The sequence below is a fragment of the Oncorhynchus clarkii genome, chromosome 22, assembly GCF_045791955.1.
Source record: "Oncorhynchus clarkii lewisi isolate Uvic-CL-2024 chromosome 22, UVic_Ocla_1.0, whole genome shotgun sequence".
NCBI lineage: Eukaryota > Metazoa > Chordata > Actinopteri > Salmoniformes > Salmonidae > Oncorhynchus > Oncorhynchus clarkii.
In genome coordinates, this window is record NC_092168.1 from 33,379,249 (window position 1) to 33,403,748 (window position 24,500).

At 43.7% G+C, this 24,500-nt stretch overlaps 1 protein-coding gene across 13 annotated transcripts in view; it reads left to right on the plus strand.

Annotated features, from left to right (window-relative positions):
- The window catches only part of LOC139380814 (microtubule-associated protein 2-like), a 169,326-nt gene that overhangs the window by 52,556 nt on the left and 92,270 nt on the right, over window positions 1–24,500 (plus strand). For 12 of the 13 annotated variants that reach the window (XM_071123892.1, XM_071123879.1, XM_071123882.1 and 9 more), the window contains exon 3: window positions 19,585–19,720. The exons of the other annotated variant lie outside the window; for it this stretch is intronic. The gene's annotated coding sequence lies outside the window, so the exon portion shown is untranslated. The remainder of the gene's footprint in view (window positions 1–19,584; window positions 19,721–24,500) is intronic. 13 annotated transcript variants of the gene reach the window in all.

The window sequence follows — 24,500 nt, forward strand, 5'->3', positions numbered from 1 at the left end:
TTCCGTCTCTCACAGTTGAAGTGTACCTAGGATAAAAATCACAGACCTCTACATGCTTTGTAAGTAGGAAAACCTGCAAAATCGGCAGTGTATCAAATACTTGTTCTCCCCACTGTATTTTATGTATGCGGTTGCAAAAATGCTGTGTCACTGTTACTGTTTCTCAGGCATATGAAGAGTCTCTCTCTCTCTGTAGGGGAGCTACATGAGCTAGCTGCTAGACTGCCACAGCTACAGGGAGCACTGGCATATTGCTGCTCTCCTTTCTCCTCCATCTCTCTCTATCTGCTCATGTTCTTTCTCACACCCTCTCTTCAATTTCTTTCACACATCCGCTCCTTACTGCTGTTCAGTGTTTGTGTTTGGGGCAATTATTGAGGATCATTTAGTTGTGGCCAAAGAAAGTATGGTAGTGTACTGTTTGACATTGAGAAGGCCTTTTAAGTGTGTGTGTGTGTGTGTGTGTGTGTGTGTGTGTGTGTGTGTGTGTGTGTGTGTGTGCGTGTGTGTGTGTGTGTTTGCGTGTGTGCGTGTGTGCGTGCGTGTTCGAGACAGACACTGTGTGCCAAAATGACAGTGAGGGGGACTGACAGCCCAAGTGCAGCCAGGACTTTGTCTAATTGGTGTATGGAGGACGACCGAATACACACAACTCCCTCAAGGTTTAGATCAAACAGCAGGTGAATAGTGTCTTTGTCTTCTGATGGGCTGCTGATATGTTGTAACAACTCGTCCCTTCATGTTGAACTGTTCTTGGTGGCTGTTGACATTCAGGCACATTTCACCTCAGTTGCTATGTCGTTCATCCCCATCGCACACTAAATGCCTGAGCGCTGATTAGCGATTAGGCATCTCTGTCTCGCTCTCCCTCTATCCCTCTATCTTTCTATCCCTCTATCCATCCATCCATCTCTCTCTCTCTCTCTCTCTCTCTCTCTCTCTCTCTCTCTCTCTCTCTCTCTCTCGCTCTCTCTCTCTCTCTCTCCCTCCCTCTTTCTCTGAGGAGTGAAATCAGCAGTGACATTTCTGATTGACCTTTTCCTATTTGTTTAGCCTCTCTCCTTTCAGTCACCCAGCCCCTCTCTGAAGCAGCATAGAGTAGAGGCAGGCAGATGCTGCAACAGCCATGTTTCTTGTTTGTTGTTCTTATTGGAGAACCCATCACAGAGAGAGAGAGTAGCCCATTTTCCCAGATCAGAACAACAGAATATTTTATTAGAGGACGAGAGGAGAGGGCCAGCCTCCCTGTGTGCATCCATGCATGTGAGTGTGCATGCTTAGGTGCATGTGTGTTGAGTGTGTGTGAGAGAGAGAGACTATGTGTGTGTCTGTGCATGCTTCATGCCAGATACACTCCTTATTGACATAACAGCAATTAGACCCTCTGAAGCTGCCTGCTGGTTGTCTGGCAAACCCAAGGAGTGTGTGTGTGTGTGTGTGTGTGTGTGTGTGTGTGTGTGTGTGTGTGTGTGTGTGTGTGTGAGCGTACAGAGGTAGCCAACCGGAGAGATGGGGTTGTCAGCCATTGCAGCAGGGAGAGCAATGATGTAATGTCCTAGAATGGGCCCCTTTTGGTATCCCCCTTTTTCTCCTCCTCTCTCCCTCTCTTTCAGTCTCCCTCTCCCCTTTTCCCTCGGTCTTTATCTCCCCGCGCCATGTTTCTCCATCTCTCTCCCTTTCTAACTCTCTCTCCCTCCCCCTCTTTCATTTTCTCCCTCTCTGCCTCACTCCCTCTCCCTCCCCCTCTTTCATTTTCTCTCTCTCTGCCTCACTCCCTCTCCATCCCCCTCACCATACACAGTTAAGCAGGAACATGGGTTGCTGCTCTATGCTTCTAGCTAGCTGGTCTGGTACTTCATGGGAAGGATGTACTAGGCCTAATGCACATCTAAACCCATTCTCCACATGCTCACCGTCTGTAGGCCTACCCTGTGTGGTCTTTGCTGGAGGCCTGGTGATGGGGTGATATAATTCCATGGGCCTTGTGGTTTGATAATGATTTTATCCCATGGGCCTTGTGGGTTGATGATGATATTATCCCATGGGCCTTGTGGTTTGATAATGGTATTATCCCATGGGCCTTGTTGGTTGATAATGATATTATCCCATGGGCCTTGTGGGTTGATAATGATATTATCCCATGGGCCTTGTGGGTTGATAATGATATTATCCCATGGGCCTTGTGGGTTGATAATTACATTATCCCATGGACATTGTGGGTTGATAATAATACCAAGCCTCTGGTGGTGAAGATTACTTCGTAGAGGGAGAGGAAGTCACACTGGGTCATCAAATACAGTACATCATTCCACAGCGTGATCCTAGTGTATGATCCCATGCTGGCTCTGGGTGAGCCACAGAGCTAGGCTACTCCAGGGGAGGCTGCCTGCTGAGGGTGATTAATGATTTGAGGTAATCAAACATAATAATTTATTCTCCTAGCTTAACTATTATAGATCTGCCATGTTTTTTTTCTTCCATTAAAAAAATAACTAATACATTTGAATTGGTAGTAAATTGCACTGCACTTAAGTTTTGTGTCCATAGAAATAGAAATGTATAGTAGTAATTACACTGTAATGGTTGTGCCTTTATCTGGAGTTGTTAACATATTACAAAGGGAAACCCAGCCGTGAGATGCCTAGTGATACAGAACTACCAAACGAGCTACACTGAACAAAAATATAAACGCAACATGTAGTGTTTCATGAGCTGAAATAAAAGACCCCAGAAATGTTCCATGTGCACAAAAAAGCTTATTTATTTCAAATGCTGTGCACAAATTAGTTTACATCCCTGTTAGTGAGCATTTATCCTTTAATCAGCATGATCATTACACAGGTGCACCTTGTGCTGGGGACAATAAAAGGCCACTCTAAAATGTGCAGTTTTGTCACACAACACAATGCCACAAATGTCTTGGGGAAGCGTGCAATTGACGTGCTGACTGCAGGAATGTCCACCAGAGCTGTTGCCAGAGAATTGAATGTTAAGCCGCCTCCAACATCTTTTTAGAGAATTTAGCAGTACACCCAACTTGCCTCGCAACTGTAGACCACTTGTATGGTGAGCGGTTTGCTGATATCAATGTTGTAGACAGAGTGCCCCAAGGTGGCGGTGGGGTTTTGGTATGGGCAGGCATAAGCTACGGATAACGAACACAATTGCATTTTATTGATGCCAATTTGAATGCACAGAAATAATTTGACAAGATCCTCAGGCCCATTGTGAGGCCCATTTGTTTTACATCTGTAAGCAACAGATGCGTATCGGTATTCCCAGTCATGTGAAATCCATCAATTAGGGCCTAATGAATATAATTTAATTAACTGATTTCCTCATATGAACTGTAACTCAGAAATTGAAGCATGTTGTGTTTATATTTTTGTTCAGTATAAATACCTTTTATGCTCACTTTGAGTACAACACAGTCTTGCGTGAAAGCACCTGTTGTTCCGGAGGACTGTGATCTCATCCTCCATGGCCATTGTGATGCCATTCAGATTGTCTTGAAGTCAATAAAACTGGCTATAATAGCTGAGGTTCATAGCTAGCTAGCTAATATTGACATGTAACAGTAATGTGTTTAACAGTACATTTCTTCAATTTCTTGGGGATGAATGATTAATTGGTGGAAGCAATTAAAACCACTGTTCTGAACTAATATTTACACAAAACGTTTTTGGGTCCATACACAGATTGGCTACATAGATAGCTACACATCCATAGGCATACAGGTATTTTTATCCTCCACTACACAGTAAGCAAGAAAAGAGCTAGCTACCTTACTTGAGCTTCTTGCATGGCGAATATCAGCAAGGCAAGCTTACACAATTGTACATTACATTTTGCAGTAAATACTTTAGCTAGCTATATTTTTTTACATCCACTGTTTCACAAGACGACAATCCACATATCTTTAAGATACTTTATAATTTCTCTCCTTCATGAGGAGGGAGGATAATGGAAGTTCATAGAAGAAACAAGGGTAGCAGACTATCAGTAACATTTCAACTAACTATCTACTAACACCCTAACTCGAGGTCTAACCCTAACCCGTATCCTAACCCAAACTTAACCATAACCCTTATTCCAAACCTAACGCTAACCGTAACCTTAGCAAGCAGTTGCTTATCAACAGTTTGTTGATAGTATGGCCATCTGTAGCATCTACAGATGAAAAATCCATACCATCCAAATAAAGTGTGACCGTAAGAAGTAATGGTAGACCTACCAATTAGTTATATTGGTTTTACTGGTATCAATTTTGTTTTTGAATTATTAAGTGATTCAAATTGGTAACTTACATTCATGTGCAATGTTAGCTATTTAACATTAGCCTTCTACAACAATGTATGAATTAATGGTTGGATTAGAATCTGCATTATAATCATTGGTCAGTATGGAGAATTAAGTAAAACCACAAGTCCAAATCCCTATCTCCATCTATGGTTAATTTAGAAAACAGCTAAGCAGCAGCTTAACTGGTTGCATCACCAATTGGTATGACAAATGCACCACCCTCGACTGCAAATCGCTACAAAGGGTGGTGTGGACAGCCCAGTACATCACTGGAGCCAAGCTCCCTGCCATCCAGGACCTCTATATCAATCGGTATCAGAGGAAGGGCTGGAAAAATTGCTAAAAACTCCAGCCACCCAAGTCATAGATTGGTACCGGAGCCATAAATTGTACCGTAGCATCGACTCTCAGACCAACAGGCTCCGAGACAGCTTCTACCCCCAAGCCATAAGACTGCTACAGTAAATAGTTAATTAATGGTTAGCCGGACTTCTGCACTGACCCTATTTTTCACTGACTCTATGCACACTCACAAGAGTACAATACAGTGCCTTCAAAAAGTATTCATGCCCCTTGACTTTTTCCACATATTGTTGTGTTACATCCTGAATTTAATATCGATTAAATTGAGATTTTTTGTCACTGGCCTACAAACAATACCATATAATGTCAAAATAGAATTATGTTTTAGGATTTTTTTTTTTACAAATTCATCTTAAATGTCTTGGGTCAATAAGTATTCAACTAATTTCTTATGGCAATCCTAAATAGGTTTAGGAGTAGAAATTTGCTTAACAAGTCACATAATAAGTTCCACGAACTCACTTTGTGTGCAATAGTAGTGTTTAACTAGATGTTTTAATAACTACCTCTGTACCCCACAAATACAATTATCTGTATGGTCCCTCAGTCGAGCAGTGAATTTCTAACGCAGATTCAACCACAAAGACCAGGTAGGGTTTCCAATGCTAAGGGCACCGATTGGTATTCTGTATTTTATTAGGAGCAGCAGCTATTCTTCCGGGGGTCCACACAAAACATGAAACATGACATAATACAGAACCTTAATAAACAACAGCTCAAGGACCGAACTACATATTTATTTTACACTACCGTTCAAAAGTTTGTGGTCACTTAGAAATGTCCTTGTTCTTTGAAAGAAAAGCAATTTTTTTGTCTATTAAAATAACATCAAATTGATCAGATATACAGTGTAGCCATTGTTCATGTTGTAAATGACTACTGTAGCTGGAAACGGCAGGTTTGTTTATGGAATATCTACACAGGCGTACAGAGGCCCATTATCAGCAACCATCACTCCTGTGTTCCAATGGCACGTGTTAGCTAATCCAAGTTGATCATTTTAAAAGGCTAATTGATCATTAGAAAACCCTTTTGCAATTATGTTAGCACAGCTGAAAACTGTTGATCTGATTAAAAAAGTGTAACTGTCCTTCTTTAGACTAGTTGAGTATCTGGAGCGTCAGTATTTGTGGGTCCGATTACAGGCTTGAGTTTGTTCTGGATTTGGGGACTGTGAAAGTCCCCTGGTGGCATGTCTGGTGGGATAAGTGTGTGTGTCAGAGCTGTGTGTAAGAGCTGTGTTGACTTTGCAAACAATTTGGGATTTCAACACATTAATGTTTCTTATAAAAATCAGTGATGCACGCCTCCTGGGTGGCGCAGTGATCTGTGCCACCAGAGACTCTGTGTTCGCGCCCAGGCTCTGACGCAGCCGGCCGCAACCAGGAGTTCCATGGGGCAACTCACAATTGGCCTAGCGTCGTCCGGGTAAGGGAGGGTTTGGCCGGTAGGGATATCCTCCTGTGGCGGGCTGGGCGCAGTGCACGCCAGGTGCACAGTGTGCGCTGTGTTAAGAAGCAGTGCGGTTTGGTTGGGTTATGTTTCGGAGGAGGCATGGCTTTCAACCTTTGTCTCTCCCGAGCCCGAACAGGAGTTGTAGCGATGAGACAAGATAGTAACTACTAACAATTGGATACCACGAAAAGGGGGTAAAATTATTATTGTTGTTTTTTAAATCAGTGATGCAGTCAGTCTCTCCTCAACTCTTAACCAAGAGATACTGGCGTGTTTATATGAGCCCTCTGATTACAATGAAGAGCAAGACATGCCACTCTGTTTTTGGCCAGCTGCAGCTAGGTCTTCACTTGCTGCACTCGACCACACGACTGGACAATAATCAAGATAAGGCAAAACTAGAGCCTGCCGGACTTGCTTTTTGGAGTGTGGTAGATGGGTAAACATTCAAAAAGCAGACAATGTAAATCCCTTTGAGCATGGTGAAGTTATTAATTACACTTTGGATGGTGTATCAGTATACCCAGTCACTACAAAAATACAGGTGTCCTTCCTAACTCAGTTTCTGCAGAAGAAGGAAACCGCTCAGGGATTTCACCATGAGGCCAATGATGACTTTAAAACAGTTACAGAGTTTAATGGCTCTGGATCAACAACATTCTAGTTACTCCACAATACTAATCTAATTGACAGAGTGAAAAGAAGGAATTCTGTACAGAATACAAATATTCCAAAACATGATTCCTGTTTGCAACAAGGCACTAAAATACAGTGCCTTGCGAAAGTATTCGGTCCCCTTGAACTTTGTGACCTTTTGCCACATTTCAGGCTTCAAACATAAAGATATAAAACTGTATTTTTTTGTGAAGAATCAACAACAAGTGGGACACAATCATGAAGTGGAACGACATTTATTGGATATTTCAAACTTTTTTAACAAATCAAAAACTGAAAAATTGGGCGTGCAAAATTATTCAGCCCCTTTACTTTCAGTGCAGCAAACTCTCTCCAGAAGTTCAGTGAGGATCTCTGAATGATCCAATGTTGACCTAAATGACTACTGATGATAAATACAATCCACCTGTGTGTAATCAAGTCTCCGTATAAATGCACCTGCACTGTGATAGTCTCAGAGGTCCGTTAAAAGCGCAGAGAGCATCATGAAGAACAAGGAACACACCAGGCAGGTCCGAGATACTGTTGTGAAGAAGTTTAAAGCCGGATTTGGATACAAAAAGATTTCCCAAGCTTTAAACATCCCAAGGACCACTGTGCAAGCGCTAATATTGAAATGGAAGGAGTATCAGACCACTGCAAATCTACCAAGACCTGGCCGTCCCTCTAAACTTTCAGTTCATACAAGGAGAAGACTGATCAGAGATGCAGCCAAGAGGCCCATGATCACTCTGGATGAACTGCAGAGATCTACAGCTGAGGTGGGAGACTCTGTCCATAGGACAACAATCAGTCGTATATTGCACAAATCTGGCCTTTATGGAAGAGTGGCAAGAAGAAAGCCATTTCTTAAAGATATCCATAAAAAGTGTTGTTTAAAGTTTGCCACAAGCCACCTGGGAGACACACCAAACATGTGGAAGAAGGTGCTCTGGTCAGATGAAACCAAAATTGAACTTTTTGGCAACAATGCAAAACGTTATGTTTGGCGTAAAAGCAACACAGCTCATCACCCTGAACACACCATCCCCACTGTCAAACATGGTGGTGGCAGCATCATGGTTTGGGCCTGCTTTTCTTCAGCAGGGACAGGGAAGATGGTTAGAATTGATGGGAAGATGGATGGAGCCAAATACAGGACCATTCTGGAAGAAAACCTGATGGAGTCTGCAAAAGACCTGAGACTGGGACGGAGATTTGTCTTCCAACAAGACAATGATCCAAAACATAAAGCAAAATCTACAATGGAATGGTTCAAAAATAAACATATCCAGGTGTTAGAATGGCCAAGTCAAAGTCCAGACCTGAATCCAATCGAGAATCTGTGGAAAGAACTGAAAACTGCTGTTCACAAATGCTCTCCATCCAACCTCACTGAGCTCGAGCTGTTTTGCAAGGAGGAATGGGGAAAAAATTCAGTCTCTCAATGTGCAAAACTGATAGAGACATACCCCAAGCGACTTTTTGATTTGTTAAAAAAGTTTGAAATATCCAATAAATGTCGTTCCACTTCATGATTGGGTCCCACTTGTTGTTGATTCTTCACAAAAAAATACAGTTTTATATCTTTATGTTTGAAGCCTGAAATGTGGCAAAAGGTCGCAAAGTTCAAGGGGGCCGAATACTTTCGCAAGGCACTGTAATACTGCAAAAAATGTGGTAAAGCAGTTAACGTTTTGCCCTCAATAAAAAGTGTTATGTTTGGGGAAAATCCAATACAACACATTACTGAGTACGACTTTCCATATTTTCAAGTATAGTGGTGGTTGCATCATGTTATGGGTATGCTTGTAATCGTTAAGGACTGGTGATTTTTTCAGTATAAAAATAAATGGAATGGAGCTACACAGGCAAAATCCTAGAGGAAAACTGGTTCAATCTGTTTTCCAGCAGACACTGGGAGATGAATTCACCTTTCAGCTGGACAGTAACCTAAAACATAAGGCCAAATCTACAGTGAATGTTCCTAAGTGGCCGATTTACAGTTTTGACTTAAATGCGATTGGAAATCTATAGCAAGACAAGAACATCTTTGTCTAGCAATGATCAACCAACAATTTGACAGAGCTTGAAGAATTAAAAAAATAAAAATTGGAATATATTGTACAATCCAGATGTGCAAAGCTCTAGAGAATTACCCAGAAAGACTTACAGCTGTAATCGCTGCCAAAGGTGATTCTAACATATATTGACTCAGGGAAGTGAAAACATATGTAAATTAAAAAACATGTTTTCTCTTTGTCATTATGGGGTATTTTGTGTAGATGGATGACAAGATAATCTATTTAATCAATTTTGAATTAAGGTTGTAACACAATAAAATGTAGAATAAGTCAAGGGGTATGAATACTTTCTAAAGGCACTGTTTACACACTATATACAAACTCACACACGGTACGCTGACACTCACACAAAACCAACACACGTTCACATGTACACACACAACACACACGCATACCAACACCACACTAACACACATACACACACACTTTTACACTCATCATATGCAGCTACTACTCTGTTCTTTATTTTATTCTCATTCTTCTCTATCCTGATGCCTAGTCACTTTACCCTACGTCATACCCCTGCACATTGATTTGGTACTCCCTGTACATAGCTCCATTCTTGTGTATTTGATTCCTCTTGTGTTACTATTGTTCTTTTTACTATATATATTTTTTAAACTCTGCATTGTTGGGAAGCATTCCATGGTAAAGCCTACACCTGTTGTATTCGGCACATGTGACTAGGGCTGTTGTGGTGACCGTATTGCCGCCACACCGGCGGTCACGAGTCATGAAAGGCAGTAAGATTCCACTTGACCATTTAGCCACGGTAATTAGGCTTCTCCTTGGTACTCAGCACTCTATTGTCCCTCTAATCACTCTGACATCAATGCAAATGTAATCAAAAATCACATCAAACACTTCATGAGAGCTAATGTTACGCAACATTTTTATGGGCTATGCAATTGCGTGAGAAAACAGAGTTATGGCCTCTATTAAAAAGAGGAGGATCCTATCAGCCTTCTATAGGCTAGGCCTGGCCTGCTATATTTATTTCTCAACTTTCCTAATATTAAGCACATTGCTTATATTTACAAAAGGAGCATAGCCTACATGGATTGCATAAAAATGAACCACTGGAAAAGCGTCCTTAATTCGCTTTTTGCCTATTATGTGCATGGATTTTTTCCCCTGCTGCCCCTGTATCGATACAGGTGCATGAATATGGTCCATTCTAAATCAAAACAAATTTCACACATATATATTATTTAGATTAAATCAAGAATAGTCTGATGGGTGTCAATTTTAGCCTATCACTTGTGAATGATATATTATCACTTGTGAATGATGCCCAGCAACTTTTTCTAGTCATTGTCGCATACCTCATGTAGCCTAGCCCATAGGCCTATATGTTTTGATAAGGTTTGTATCATAACTAAAGTGGCCAAATCATTTCTTAAAATGAAGCACATGAATCCGCTTTACAAGGGGTGTAGAGCCTAACTGGCGTACATAAGCAGCGTGTGAGTTTCAACTTTGAGGAAGATCATTTTCACAGGCTCCTTTATAATAAAAGCATTACATGCATAATTGTATTTGTGGTACATTTTGATAATGGTGTTTTCCGCTAATGGAACGTTCGCGCTTATAATCTACTGCCGTGTGCACACTGCTGCGCTTATAATGTGAAGAAATAGCACAATAGTTTATCAAAATGTTAAACTAATCTCTTGCGTCAGCCACATTGTGTAACAAATGTTTTTTGATGCTAGAGGTTGTATTAATTTGGGATCTATCGCATCCCACAACTAGCCCAGACTACGTTTGGAATATTTATTTCTCGCACAAAATAGAATAGGTCGACTTTTGTTTATTTTAGGTCTAAAGAAGCATGATTTGAAGAAAATGCTCAAATGCTCTATTTCAGAAGAACAGAATAGCATACTCTGAGTTGTCCTGATCTGTCTATGCCATATGGCCGTGGGCTACACTAGCTCATTTAGCAAACAAGATTTGCTTAGAATTCCGTGGCATTATTTTAAATTATTTAGAGTATGAAGAATACAATTGAACAAAGCTGAATAAATATAACTAATATTTTCCCAAGTATTTGAGGGAGTGCGCACATGCAGCTATTCTGTGTTGAGCAGTTAAGAAATAGGTATTCCTATATGCTTAATTTAGTGTTATTAATGTAGCCCAATGTTTGTAGAAATACTAAAGTTACATTAATAATTCTAAATGAAGCATATAGGAATACATAAACAGAGTTAATCCTACTAATTTAAAATGAAATATCTTATGTAAACAAACACACCAGCCAAACTTTTAATCAGGTTTTGGAGTCATCTAAGGCAACGTGCTTCAGATTCATCCTAAGGAGTCTGACAGTGCAAACAAGTAGCTTTCTGCAGTTCAAAGGCAAAGAAAGATCAATTTGTCTTTTCTTCTTCAGAGAGAGAGATCCCTATCCTCCTCCGCCACATTGTAAATTCATGAGCCCTGAGATTTCCTGAGAAAAAAAAAAATGCAGGTTCACTTTAACCTCGGCCCCCCTGTGGGCTTCTTTTTACATGGTCTGACAGGTGGCTGCTGGGAGAAGCGGTCCTGACAGGTGGCTGCTGGGAGAAGCAGTCCAGGGGGGATAAGCAGTGTGTGTGTATTTTTGTTAGTGCATGTGTGGGTGTTCATTATGTGAATTATGGATGAGGTTAAGGCAGTGGTAGATAGAAACTTCAAGTTAGGGAAGGAGGAGGATGTCTACTTCCACTGTCCCCTCATGGAGTCTTGTTAGAAACTGTAATAGTGAGCAAAAGTTGCTCCTTTTCTCAGAAACTGTAGCAACCGCACTACAAACCACCATCACCACCATTTCAAATGTTTTTATTTTTTATTTAACCTTTATTTAACCTATTTATCTAGATAAGTCCATTAAGAACAAATTATTATTCACAATGACAGCCTACCAGAAGGCAAAAGGCCTCCTTCGGGGACGGGGACTGGGATAAAAAATCACAGCACTAAACATGGTACGAATATTATTAGGCACAGACAACAGCACAAAGGGCAAGACGGTAGAGACAACAATACATCACGCAAAGTAGCCACAACTGTCAGTAAGAGTGTCCATGATTGAGTCTTTGAATGAAGAGACTGAGATAAAACTGTCCAGTTTGAGTGTTTGTTGCAGCTCGTTCCAGTCGCTAGCTGCAGCGAACTGAAAAGACGAGTGACCCAGGAATGTGTGTGCTTTAGGGACCTTTAACAGAATGTGACTGGCAGAACGGGTTTTGTATGTGGAGGATGAGGGCAGCAGTAGAGATCTCAGATAGGGGGGAGTGAGGCCAGTACCACCACCAACACTACTCCCCCTGGGATGCGGAACTACTGGCAATAGCATGTTACTAACGTTAAAGGACTCAGTGGAGATGTGGCCAGTACAACAAGGGCAAGCCCTGTAAAAGCACTCCCTTATGATCTTTTAATCTTGTTTATATTCATAAACTGCAGTAGAGCACTAACACAACAGTACCTACATTACCGTTACCTTTTATATCACATAACAACAGCCAAGCATGAGATGTTACGCTAGTTGTCCCCATTGTATTAACTATAGCATCTTCTACTATACTGTAGAACGTGTTGGCAGCTGTTCACATGAAAGCCTGAATGACACATTTTCATTACATTTAAATAGGTCCTGGGGCCCCACCTGGCTGCACATTTCGTTTTTTGCCCTAGTACTACACAGCTCAAATAACCAACTCATCATCGAGCTTTGATTATTGGAATCTGCTGTGTAGTGCTAGTGCAAAAACCTAAATGTGCACCCGGGGGGGGGGGGGGGGGGGGGACAGGACTGACATTGGGAAACCCTGGGTTAAGCTGTGTGTATGATCTCTCAGGATGAAAGTGAGGACAAGTGTGTGAGGGAAACACATGTCGCCTGGCATGTAAGACCTGGCAAACAGAGTGTGAGTGTGTCCCTCCGAGTAGCGTATGTAAGATCACTGCAGTAGAGAGGAGGGTGAGACAGCAGTTCACAGGGTGATGCTGGGTGTATGCTAACAACCATCTGCCTTATTCCTACGGCAAGATACACTGCTAAAGGGATGAGTCAACACACACACACGTTTGTTTTACTATCCTAACAATACATTCCCCTTCAAAATCTTATTTTCCCAAACCTAATCTTAACTTCTAACCCCAATTCTAACCCTATCTCTAAACCTAACCCTAATTCTAACCCTATCTCTAATTCTAACCTTAAAGCCTAAAATAGCAATTTCCCCTGTGAGGTCCGGTGAAATGTCCCCACTTATCCAACTTTTACTTGTTTGGCTATCCTTGTGAGGACTTCTGGTCCCCACAAGGATAGTAAAACCAAAAACACACACAAAACAACCGAGCCACACCCCGAGTGGTCAGAGTAGAGAGGCTCATTTAGATGCTGCACACTCTGAAACTCACATAATGACATCCTGAACGGAGCCGTGGCAGAACCAGAGAGAGAGAGAGAGAGAGAAATAGAGAAAGCTCTGTGAGCGCAGGCTATTGCTGGGGTCTTTAGCAGACAAAAGGAGTTGGCAAGACAGCAGAAATAAGGACCAGGCTGAGTTGAGTTTATTACATTACCAAGAACCCACAGCGCCTGGAGTGGGTTATTGTGTAATGTACTGTGTGTAGCTAGCTGTGTACTTATTCTGTATGTTTGATCAGTGAACATATTGTCTGTCTGAGAGTCTGTTCATGACTATATGACTCAGTGCTTATGCGTGTTGCTGGTGTTCTGTGTTTACTTTATTCCCACTTTGTCCTGCTGTAAGCTCCGGGACTTTATGGCTCGGCTCTCTCTCATCCAGAACCATTTTGATGGTCTTTGTGACGGGATCGGACCCCGGTCCATCCTCTCTCTGTTTGTTTGTGTGTGTGTGTCCATGTGAAGTGGGATAGGATGGGACTGAGGATGGGCCAGTCTCCCGTGCTGACTATGATCCTGGCGTAGGATAGGATGGCTGTCTCTCAGAGGGGATGGGATTGGTATTGATGAACTCAAATCAAATCAAATTTTATTTGTCACATACACATGGTTAGCAGATGTTAATGTGAGTGTAGCGAAATGCTTGTGCTTCTAGTTCCGACAATGCAGTAATAACCAACGAGTAATCTGACCTAACAATTCCACAACTACTACCTTATACACACAAGTGTAAAGGGATACAGAATATGTACATAAAGATATATGAATGAGTGATGGTACAGAACGGCATAGGCAAGATGCAGTAGATGATATAGAGTACAGTATATACATATACAGTGCCTTGCGAAAGTATTCGGCCCCCTTGAACTTTGCGACCTTTTGCCACATTTCAGGCTTCAAACATAAAGATATAAAACTGTATTTTTTTGTTAAGAATCAACAACAAGTGGGACACAATCATGAAGTGGAACGACATTTATTGGATATTTCAAACTTTTTTAACAAATCAAAAACTGAAAAATTGGGCGTGCAAAATTATTCAGCCCCCTTAAGTTAATACTTTGTAGCGCCACCTTTTGCTGCGATTACAGCTGTAAGTCGCTTGGGGTATGTCTCTATCAGTTTTGCACATCGAGAGACTGACATTTTTTCCCATTCCTCCTTGCAAAACAGCTCGAGCTCAGTGAGGTTGGATGGAGAGCATTTGTGAACAGCAGTTTTCAGTTCTTTCCACAGATTCTCGATTGGATTCAGGTCTGGACTTTGACTTGGCCATTCTAACACCTGGATATGTTTATTTTTGAACCATTCCATTGTAGATTTTGCTTTATGTTTTGGATCATTGTCTTGTTGGAAGACAAATCTCCGTCCCAGTCTCAGGTCTTTTGCAGAATGGTCCTGTATTTGGCTCCATCCATCTTCCATTTTAACCATCTTCCCTGTCCCTGCTGAAGAAAAGCAGGCCCAAACCATGATGCTGCCACCACCATGTTTGACAGTGGGGATGGTGTGTTCAGGGTGATGCGCTGTGTTGCTTTTACGCCAAACATAACGTTTTGCATTGTTGCCAAAAAGTTCAATTTTGGTTTCATCTGACCAGAGCACCTTCTTCCACATGTTTGGTGTGTCTCCCAGGTGGCTTGTGGCAAACTTTAAACAACACTTTTTTTATGGATATCTTTAAGAAATGGCTTTCTTCTTGCCACTCTTCCATAAAGGCCAGATTTGTGCAATATACGACTGATTGTTGTCCTATGGACAGAGTCTCCCACCTCAGCTGTAGATCTCTGCAGTTCATCCAGAGTGATCATGGGCCTCTTGGCTGCATCTCTGATCAGTCTTCTCCTTGTATGAGCTGAAAGTTTAGAGGGACGGCCAGGTCTTGGTAGATTTGCAGTGGTCTGATACTCCTTCCATTTCAATATTTTCGCTTGCACAGTGCTCCTTGGGATGTTTAAAGCTTGGGAAATCTTTTTGTATCCAAATCCGGCTTTAAACTTCTTCACAACAGTATCTCGGACCTGCCTGGTGTGTTCCTTGTTCTTCATGATGCTCTCTGCGCTTTTAACGGACCTCTGAGACTATCACAGTGCAGGTGCATTTATACGGAGACTTGATTACACACAGGTGGATTGTATTTATCATCATTAGTCATTTAGGTCAACATTGGATCATTCAGAGATCCTCACTGAACTTCTGGAGAGAGTTTGCTGCACTGAAAGTAAAGGGGCTGAATAATTTTGCACGCCCAATTTTTCAGTTTTTGATTTGTTAAAAAAGTTTGAAATATCCAATAAATGTCGTTCCACTTCATGATTGTGTCCCACTTGTTGTTGATTCTTCACAAAAAAATACAGTTTTATATCTTTATGTTTGAAGCCTGAAATGTGGCAAAAGGTCGCAAAGTTCAAGGGGGCCGAATACTTTCGCAAGGCACTGTACATATGAGATGAGTAATGTAGGGTATGTAAACATTATATTAAGTGGCATTGTTTAAAGTGGCTAGTGATACATTTTTTCCATCAATTTCCATTATTAAAGTGGCTAGAGTTAAGTCAGTATGTTGGCAGCAGCCACTCAATGTTAGCGGTGGCTGTTTAACAGTCTGATGGCCTTGAGATAGAAGCTGTTTTTCAGTCTCTCGGTCCCTGCTTTGATGCACCTGTAATGACCTTGCCTTCTGGATGATAGTGGGGTGAACAGGCAGTGGCTCCGGTGGTTGTTGTCCTTGATGATCTTTATGGCCTTCCTGTGACATCGGGTGCTGTAGGTGTCCTGGAGGGCAGGTAGTTTGCCCCCGGTGATGCGTTGTGCAGACCTCACTACCCTCTGGAGAGCCTTACGGTTGTGGGCGGAGCGCTGCTGTGCCTTCTTCACAACGCTGTCTGTGTGGGTGGATCAATTCAGTTTGTCCGTGATGTGTACGCCGAGGAACTTAAAACTTACTACCCTCTCCACTAGTATCCCGTCGATGTGGATAGGGGGGTGCTCCCTCTGCTGTTTCCTGAAGTCCACAATCATCTCCTTTGTTTTGTTGACGTTGAGTGTGAGGTTATTTTCCTGACACCACACTCCGAGGGCCCTCACCTCCTCCCTGTCGGCTGTCTCATCGTTGTTGGTAATCAAGCCTACCACTGTAGTGTCGTCCGCAAACTTGATGATTGAGTTGGAGGCGTGCATGGCCACGTAGTCGTGGGTGAACAGGGAGTACAGGAGAGGGCTCAGAACGCACCCTTGTGGGGCCCCAGTGTTGAGGATCAGCGGGGTGGAGATGTTGTTACCTACACTCCCCACCTGGGGGCGGCCCATCAGGAAGTCCAGTACCCAGTTGCACAGGGCGGGGTCGAGACCCAGGGTCTCGAGCTTGATGGCGAGTTTGGAGGGTAATATGGTGTTAAATGCTGAGCTGTAGTCGATGAACAGCATTCTCACATAGGTATTCCTCTTGTCCAGATGGGTTAGGGCAGTGTGCAGTGTGTTTGCGATTGCGTCGTCTGTGGACCTATTGGGGCGGTAAGCATATTGGAGTGGGTCTAGGGTGTCAAACCAAATCAAATCAAATGTATTTATATAGCCCTTCGTACATCAGCTGATATTTCAAAGTGCTGTACAGAAACCCAGCCTAAAACCCCAAACAGCAAGCAATGCAGGTGTAGAAGCACGGTGGCTAGGAAAAACTCCCTAGAAAGGCCAAAACCTAGGAAGAAACCTAGAGAGGAACCAGGCAATGTGGGGTGGCCAGTCCTCTTCTGGCTGTGCCGGGTGGAGATTATAACAGAACATGGCCAAGATGTTCAAATGTTCATAAATGACCAGCATGGTCCAATAATAATAAGGCAGAACAGTTGAAACTGGAGCAGCAGCACGGCCAGGTGGACTGGGGACAGCAAGGAGTCATCATGTCAGTAGTCCTGAGGCATGGTCCTAGGGCTCAGGTCCTCCGAGAGAGAGAAAGAAAGAGAGAAAGAGAGAATTAGAGAGAGCACACTTAAATTCACACAGGACACCGAATAGGACAGGAGAAGTACTCCAGATACAAACTGACCCTAGCCCCCCGACACATAAACTACTGCAGCATAAATACTGGAGGCTGAGACGGGAGGGGTCAGGAGACACTGTGGCCCCATCCGAGGACACCCCCGGACAGGGCCAAACAGGAAGGATATAACCCCACCCACTTTGCCAAAGCACAGCCCCCACACCACTAGAGGGATATCTTCAACCGCCAACTTACCATCCTGAGACAAGGCTGAGTATAGCCCACAAAGATCTCCGGGGGGGGCAACCCAGACAGGATGATCACATCAGTGACTCAACCCACTCAGGTGACGCACCCCTCCCCCCCCCAGTGTCAGGTAGGGTGGAGGTGATATGGTCCTTGACCAGTCTCTCAAAGCACTTCACGAAGACGGAAGTGAGTGCTATGGGGCGGTAGTCGTTTAGCTCAGTTACCTTAGCTTTCTTGGGAACAGGAACAATGGTGGCCCTCTTGAAGCATGTGGGAACAGCAGACTGGGATAAGGATTGATTGAATATGTCCGTAAACACTCCAGCCAGCTGGTCTGCGCATGCTCTGAGGGCGCGGCTGGGGATGCCGTCTGGGCCTGCAGCCTTGCGAGGGTTAACACTTTTAAATGTTTTACTCACGTCGGCTGCAGTGAAAGAGAGTCCGCAGGTTTTGGTAGCGGGCCGTGTCAGTGGCACTGTATTGTCCTCAAAGCGAGCAAAAAAGTTATTTTGTCTGTCTGGGAGCAAGACATCATGGTCCGCGACCCTGCCACATACCTCTTGTGTCTGAGCCGTTGAATTGCGACTCTACTTTGTCTCTATACTGACGCTAAGCTTGTTTGATTGCCATGCGGAGGCAATCAATTTTAGAGCATGGTGCTAGACAGAGAGGGTTCTGGGTAAGAAGGGTAACTATGGACCTTAAATCAAAGCACTGTTATGAAACAGTGTAACCACATAACAGGGTGTTACAAACTAGGTTCGACTACTGTCTGCCACAATACTGTTTTAGCCCGCTGAGCTTATGCCTTTAACTCAGGAGATAACGTAAGTCTTCGGGTCTCGGCCAAGGTTACGCATCACACTTACACGATCACACTATCCAGTCTCAGTCTATATCAGGTGTATGTATATATAGGCACAAACAGCATATTTCTTTATAGTTTCCATCCATGATATAACTTCAGACACTCACCTATTGTACTGTACATGGTGTCTGTTTCCTTTACTGGTACTGTGTTGCTGCATGCACGGTCTCCAGTTCTTCATGCTGTCTTATGTTCTCCCTAGTGTGTGTGTGTGTGTGTGTGCGTGTGTGTGTGTGTGTGCATCAGTTACCTACTGTCTATCTCTCCCTACATTAGCTGGTTGGTTTTAACAAGACACTACAGTACCAGACGACAACCCACACTACACAACATGCCATCCAGGGAACTGGGGTGACTGAAGAAACAGTCACTGTAATTATCACATTTTAGGTAAGACCCAGATGCAGTCAGTTTCTAAGAAACAAAAGTTTAATTCCAAAACAGGGGCAGGCAAACGACAGGTCAAGGCAGGCAGTGGTCATTAATCCAGAGAGGGTGTAAAGGGTCCAGAATGGCAGGCAGTCTCAGGGTCAGAGAAGGCAGGGTTTTTTTTTTTCATGGTTTTTATTAACAAAATGAACTGGCGGCAAACAAACAGAGAACACAGGTATAAATACACAGGGGATAATGGGGAAGATGGGCAACACCCGGAGGTGGGTGGAGACAAGCACAAAGACAGGTGAAACAGATCAGGGTGTGACAGTAATTCATGCTCATGATCAACTGGGCCGGCTGAAGAAACACTGTGATTCATGTTCATGATCAACTGGGCCGGCTGAAGAAACAGTCACTATAATTCATGCTCATGATCAACTGGGCTGGCTGAAGAAACAGTCACTGTAATTCATGCTCATGATCTAATCTACTGTTTGTTTCTTTCTAACTTCTGGGAGGGAAATAAATATTTTGCCAATATATGAAATAAACAAACACAAGGTTTCTGGACTGCACTCAATAAGGTGGAATCTTTTGGATTTAGAACCTTGTTCGTTCTCTTTCTCTCTCTTTTTTTTCTCTCTCTCTCTCCCTTTCATTCCCCCTATCTCCTCCTCTCTTTCTCTCTGTTTGTAAATGTACACACTTCACTGTCGATACAGTGCTTGAGTGTGTGTGTGTGTGTGTGTGTGTGTGTGTGTGTGTGTGTCTGTGTACCGTAGTATATTAGTCCCAGTCTTAAGTAAACTTATTCACCCTTTCTCCTTTCCAGGTGTGAATAGGTTGTCCCTTGGTATCGTCTTTCCTTGGTCATCTCTGTCCTGTCCCGTACCGTACTTCGGAAGATAAGAGGCCTCTGTCTGCACCGACCTCAAATCACCACCTCGAGTCTCACACTGCCTTACCAGGTAGACCAATCTGTACGCTGCTGCTCAATGGTTTCCACAGTCTTTAATTGAGATGATCAGAGAGGAGAAAGAGGAAAATACACACACCAACAAAGAAATAGAGAGAGACAGAGCGAGAGAGGGACAGAGAGAGGGACAGAGAGAGAGAGAGACAGAGAGACAGAGAGACAGAGAGAGAGACAGAGCGAGAGAGGGACAGAGAGAGGGACAGAGAGAGAGAGAGACAGAGAGACAGAGAGACAGAGAGAGAGACAGAGAGAGAGAGGGACAGAGAGAGGGACAGAGAGAGAGAGAGACAGAGAGACAGAGAGACAGAGAGACAGAGAGAGAGACAGAGAGAGAGACAGAGAGAGAGAGGGACAGAGAGAGAGAGAGAGAGAGAGACATAGCGAGAGAGAGAGAGACATAGCAAGAGAGAGAGAGAGACATAGCGAGAGAGAGAGACATAGCGAGGGACAGAGAGAGAGAGAGACAGAGAGACAGAGAGAGAGAGACAGAGAGAGAGAGGGACAGAGAGAGGGACAGAGAGAGAGAGCGAGAGAGACATAGCGAGAGAGAGAGAGACATAGCAAGAGAGAGAGAGAGACATAGCGAGAGAGAGAGACATAGCGAGAGAGAGAGACATAGTGAGAGAGAGAGAGAGAGACATAGCGAGAGAGAGAGAGAGAGACATAGCAAGAGAGAAAGAGAGACATAGCGAGAGAGAAAGAGAGAGAGAGAGGGACAGAGAGAGAGAGAGACATAGCGAGAGAGAAAGAGAGAGAGAGAGGGACAGAGAGAGAGAGACAGAGAGACATAGCGAGAGAGAGAGAGAGACACAGCGAGAGAGAAAGAGAGACATGGCGAGAGAGAAAGAGAGAGAGAGAGAGAGAGAGAGAGGGACAGAGAGAGAGAGAGAGAGAGACATAGCGAGAGAGAAAGAGAGAGAGAGAGGGACAGAGAGAGAGAGAGAGACAGAGAGACATAGCGAGAGAGAGAGAGACATAGCGAGAGAGAGAGAGAGACATAGCGAGAGAGAAAGAGAGACATAGCGAGAGAGAGAGAGAGGGACAGAGAGAGAGAGAGAGAGAAACATAGCGAGAGAGGGGGACAGAGAGAGAGAGAGAGAGAGAGAGAGAGAGAGAGAGAGAGAGAGAGAGAGACAGACAGAGAGACATAGTGAGAGAGAGAGACATAGCGAGAGAGAGAGAGAGAGAGACATAGCGAGAGAGAGAGACATAGCGAGAGAGAGAGACATAGCGAGAGAGAAAAAGAGACATAGCGAGAGAGAAAGAGAGACAGTGGGACAGAAAGGGACAGAGGGAGAGGGACAGAGTGAGAGGGACAGGGACAGAGGGAGAGGGACAGAGCGAGAGGGAGAGGGACAGGGACAGAGCGAGAGGGAGAGGGACAGAGGGAGAGGGACAGACATAGAGAGGGAGAGGGACAGACATGGAGAGGGAGAGGGACAGACAGAGAGAGGGACAGACATGGAGAGGGACAGACATGGAGAGGGACAGACAGGGAGAGGTACAGACAGAGAGAGGGACAGACATGGAGAGGGACAGACATGGAGAGGGACAGACATGGAGTGGGACAGACATGGAGAGGGACAGACAGGGAGAGGTACAGACAGAGAGAGGGACAGACATGGAGAGGGACAGACATGGAGAGGGACAGACATGGAGAGGGACAGACATGGAGAGGGACAGACAGAGAGAGCGACAGACAGAGAGAGCGACAGACAGAGAGAGAGAGACAAATGGCTGTGTGTCTTTGGCTGCGTGTCTCTGGCTGTGTGTGGGTGGGTGTATGTGGGTGGGTGGATGTATGTGTGAGTGTCGGTTGTTTCTGTTGCCTTCCCAATGCTAGGAGCCACGTGTTTGCCGAGTGTAGGAGGGAAGAGAAGAAAAGAGCTGCTCTACCAGAGAAAATGAATGTGACGCACGACCATGAAACCTAAACAAAACAGAAAAACATTATGTACACTCTCTCCCTCTCTCTCTCTCTCTCTCTCTCTTTGTTATTCTAGCTTAGGCACAGGCTGGCATTTTCTGCTTAGCTCTGTGCTTGCTTGTGTTTGTTAGTCTTTGTGTGTGTTTGTGTGGGTACGTTTGAGTGTGTATGTGTGCTCGTGCTTCTGTGCGTGTGAGTTTGTGTGTGCGTCTGTGTATATGTACAGTATGTGTGTGTGCGCTCGTGCTTCTGTGCGTGTGAGTGTGTGTTTGTGTGTGCGTCTGTGTATATGTACAGTATGTGTGTGTGTGCATGCGTGGGCTGTACTCTGATGGGTAGACATCCAGCTGTGATAATGTGTGCAGAAAGACTTTAGAGCAGTTCCCCTCAGTTCCCACGCACACAGAGCAGACTTTAGAGCAGTTCCCCTCAGTTCCCACGCACACAGAGCAGACTTTAGAGCAGTTCCCCTCAGTTCCCACGCACACAGAGCAGACTTTAGAGCAGTTCCCCTCAGTTCCCACGCACACAGAGCAGACTTTAGAGCAGTTCCCCTCAGTTCCCACGCACACAGAGCAGACTTTAGAGCAGTTCCCCTCAGTTCCCACGCACACAGAGCAGACTTTAGAGCAGTTCCCCTCAGTTCCCACGCACACAGAGCAGACTTTAGAGCAGTTCCCCTCAGTTCCCACGCACACAGAGCAGACTTTAGAGCAGTTCCCCTCAGTTCCCACGCACACAGAGCAGACTTTAGAGCAGTTCCCCTCAGTTCCCAAGCACACAGAGCAGACTTTAGAGCAGTTCCCCTCAGTTCCCACGCACACAGAGCAGACTTTAGCAGGGTGACAGAGGGCAGACATTCTCCATCTCTATCTCTACCCCCTTCAGTCATCACTTTGAAGGCCCTGCCTCTGTCTCGCTGAAAGACCAAACCAGCTACATACTACCTACCCCAAGCTCTCCAAGAGTGTGTGTGTGTGTTTGTGTTGGTGAGTGTGTGTGTGTGTGAGAGGGAGAGAGAATGTGTGTGTCTCAACTTATTTGAATGTATTTGGCTATGCGATGCACTTGTAGTGCGTTACACAAAACCAAGCCAGTAATATTTGTTAGAACTATGCAAATGACCAACAGTATAACACATGAAGTGATTTAGGTGTTTTAATGACACTGAGAAAGAGGAACTTTAGTCTCTCTCTCTCTCTCTCTCTCTCAACAAAAGTGAAATAAACAATAAAAAATGTACAGTAAACATTACACAAGTTCCAAAATAATAAATACATTTCAAATGTCATATTATGTCAATAAATAAACATAAAAATAGGTGGTACTTAAAATGTTGTTTGTTCTTCACTGGTTGCTCTTTTCTTGTGGCAACAGGTCACAAATCTTGCTGCTGTGATTGCACACTGTTATTTCACCCAATTTGTTTGGATTTTATAACGTTGTATGTTTTTCCCCCAACACCATTTTCCATCAATTTGTATAGCAGGCCCTCGTGCCAAATTGAGTCGAAAGCTTTTTTGACATCAACAAAGCATGAGAAGACTTTACTTTTGTTTTGGTTTGTTTATTTGTCAATTAGGGTGTGCAGGGTGAATACGTGGTCTGTTGTATGATCATTTTGTAAAAAGCCAATTTGCCATTTGCTCAGTACATTGTTTTCGCTGAGGAAATGTATAAGTCTGCTGTTAATGATAATGCCAGAGCTGAGGATGATGTAAAAAAGTTTAAAGTATAGCCATTTGGAATTTGTGGTCTGTATATTTTATAATTTCATGTAGGAGACCATCAACCCCACAGGCCTTTTTGGGTTGGAGGGTTTGTATTTTGTCCTGTAGTTCATTCAATGTGATTGGAGAATCCAGTGGGTTCTGGTAGTCTTTAATAGTTTATTCTAATATTTGTATATGATCATGTATATGTTTTTGCTGTTTGTTCTTTGTTATAGAGCCAAAAAGATTGGAGAAGTGGTTTATCCATACATCTCCATTTTGGATAGATACATTGTCTAGAAAGGATTGAATATGTTGTTGCCTAATAGTTTTTTGGTAGATTTTCCTTCCATCTATAGCATTTCATAATATTATTCAGTTCCTTTGGCTTTGATGCCTCATGATTGAGCAAAGCTATGTTAAAGTAGAGTGTGATTCTGCTGTGATCTGATAGAGGTGTCAGTGGACTGACTGTGAACGTTCTGAGAGACTCTGGGTTGAGGTCAGTGATAAAGTAGTCTAAAGTACTACTGCCAAGAGATGAGCTACAGGTGTACCTGCCCTAGGAGTCCCCTCGAAGCCTACCGTTGACTATGTACAGACCCAGCGTCCGACAGAGCTGCAGGAGTTGGGACCCTTTGTTGCTGGTTATGTTGTCGTAGTTGTGTCAAGGGGGGAATATGGGGAAGGTAAAGATATCACCTCCAGGTACGTGTTTGTCCCCCTGTGTGCTGAGGGTGTCAGATTCTTGTCCAGTTCTGGCATTTAGGTCGCCACCAACGAGTTCATGTCCCTGAGCCTGGAAATTGTTGATCTCCACCTCTAGGATGGAGAAGCTGTCATCGTTAAAGTATGGGGATTCTAGTGGAGGGATATAGGTAGCACACAGGAGGACATTTTTCTCTGTTGAGATAATTTCCTTATTAATGTCTAGACAGATTTGAGGTCAGTGTTAAAGTAGTCTACAGTACTACTGCCAAAGGATGAGCTGTAGGTGTACCTACCATAGGAGTCTACTTGAAGCCTACCATTGACTATGTACAGATCCAGCGAGTGACAGAGCTGCAGGAGTTGGGACCCGTTTTTGTTGGTTGTTTTGTCATAGTTGTGTCTACAATGTGAAAACTATTTAA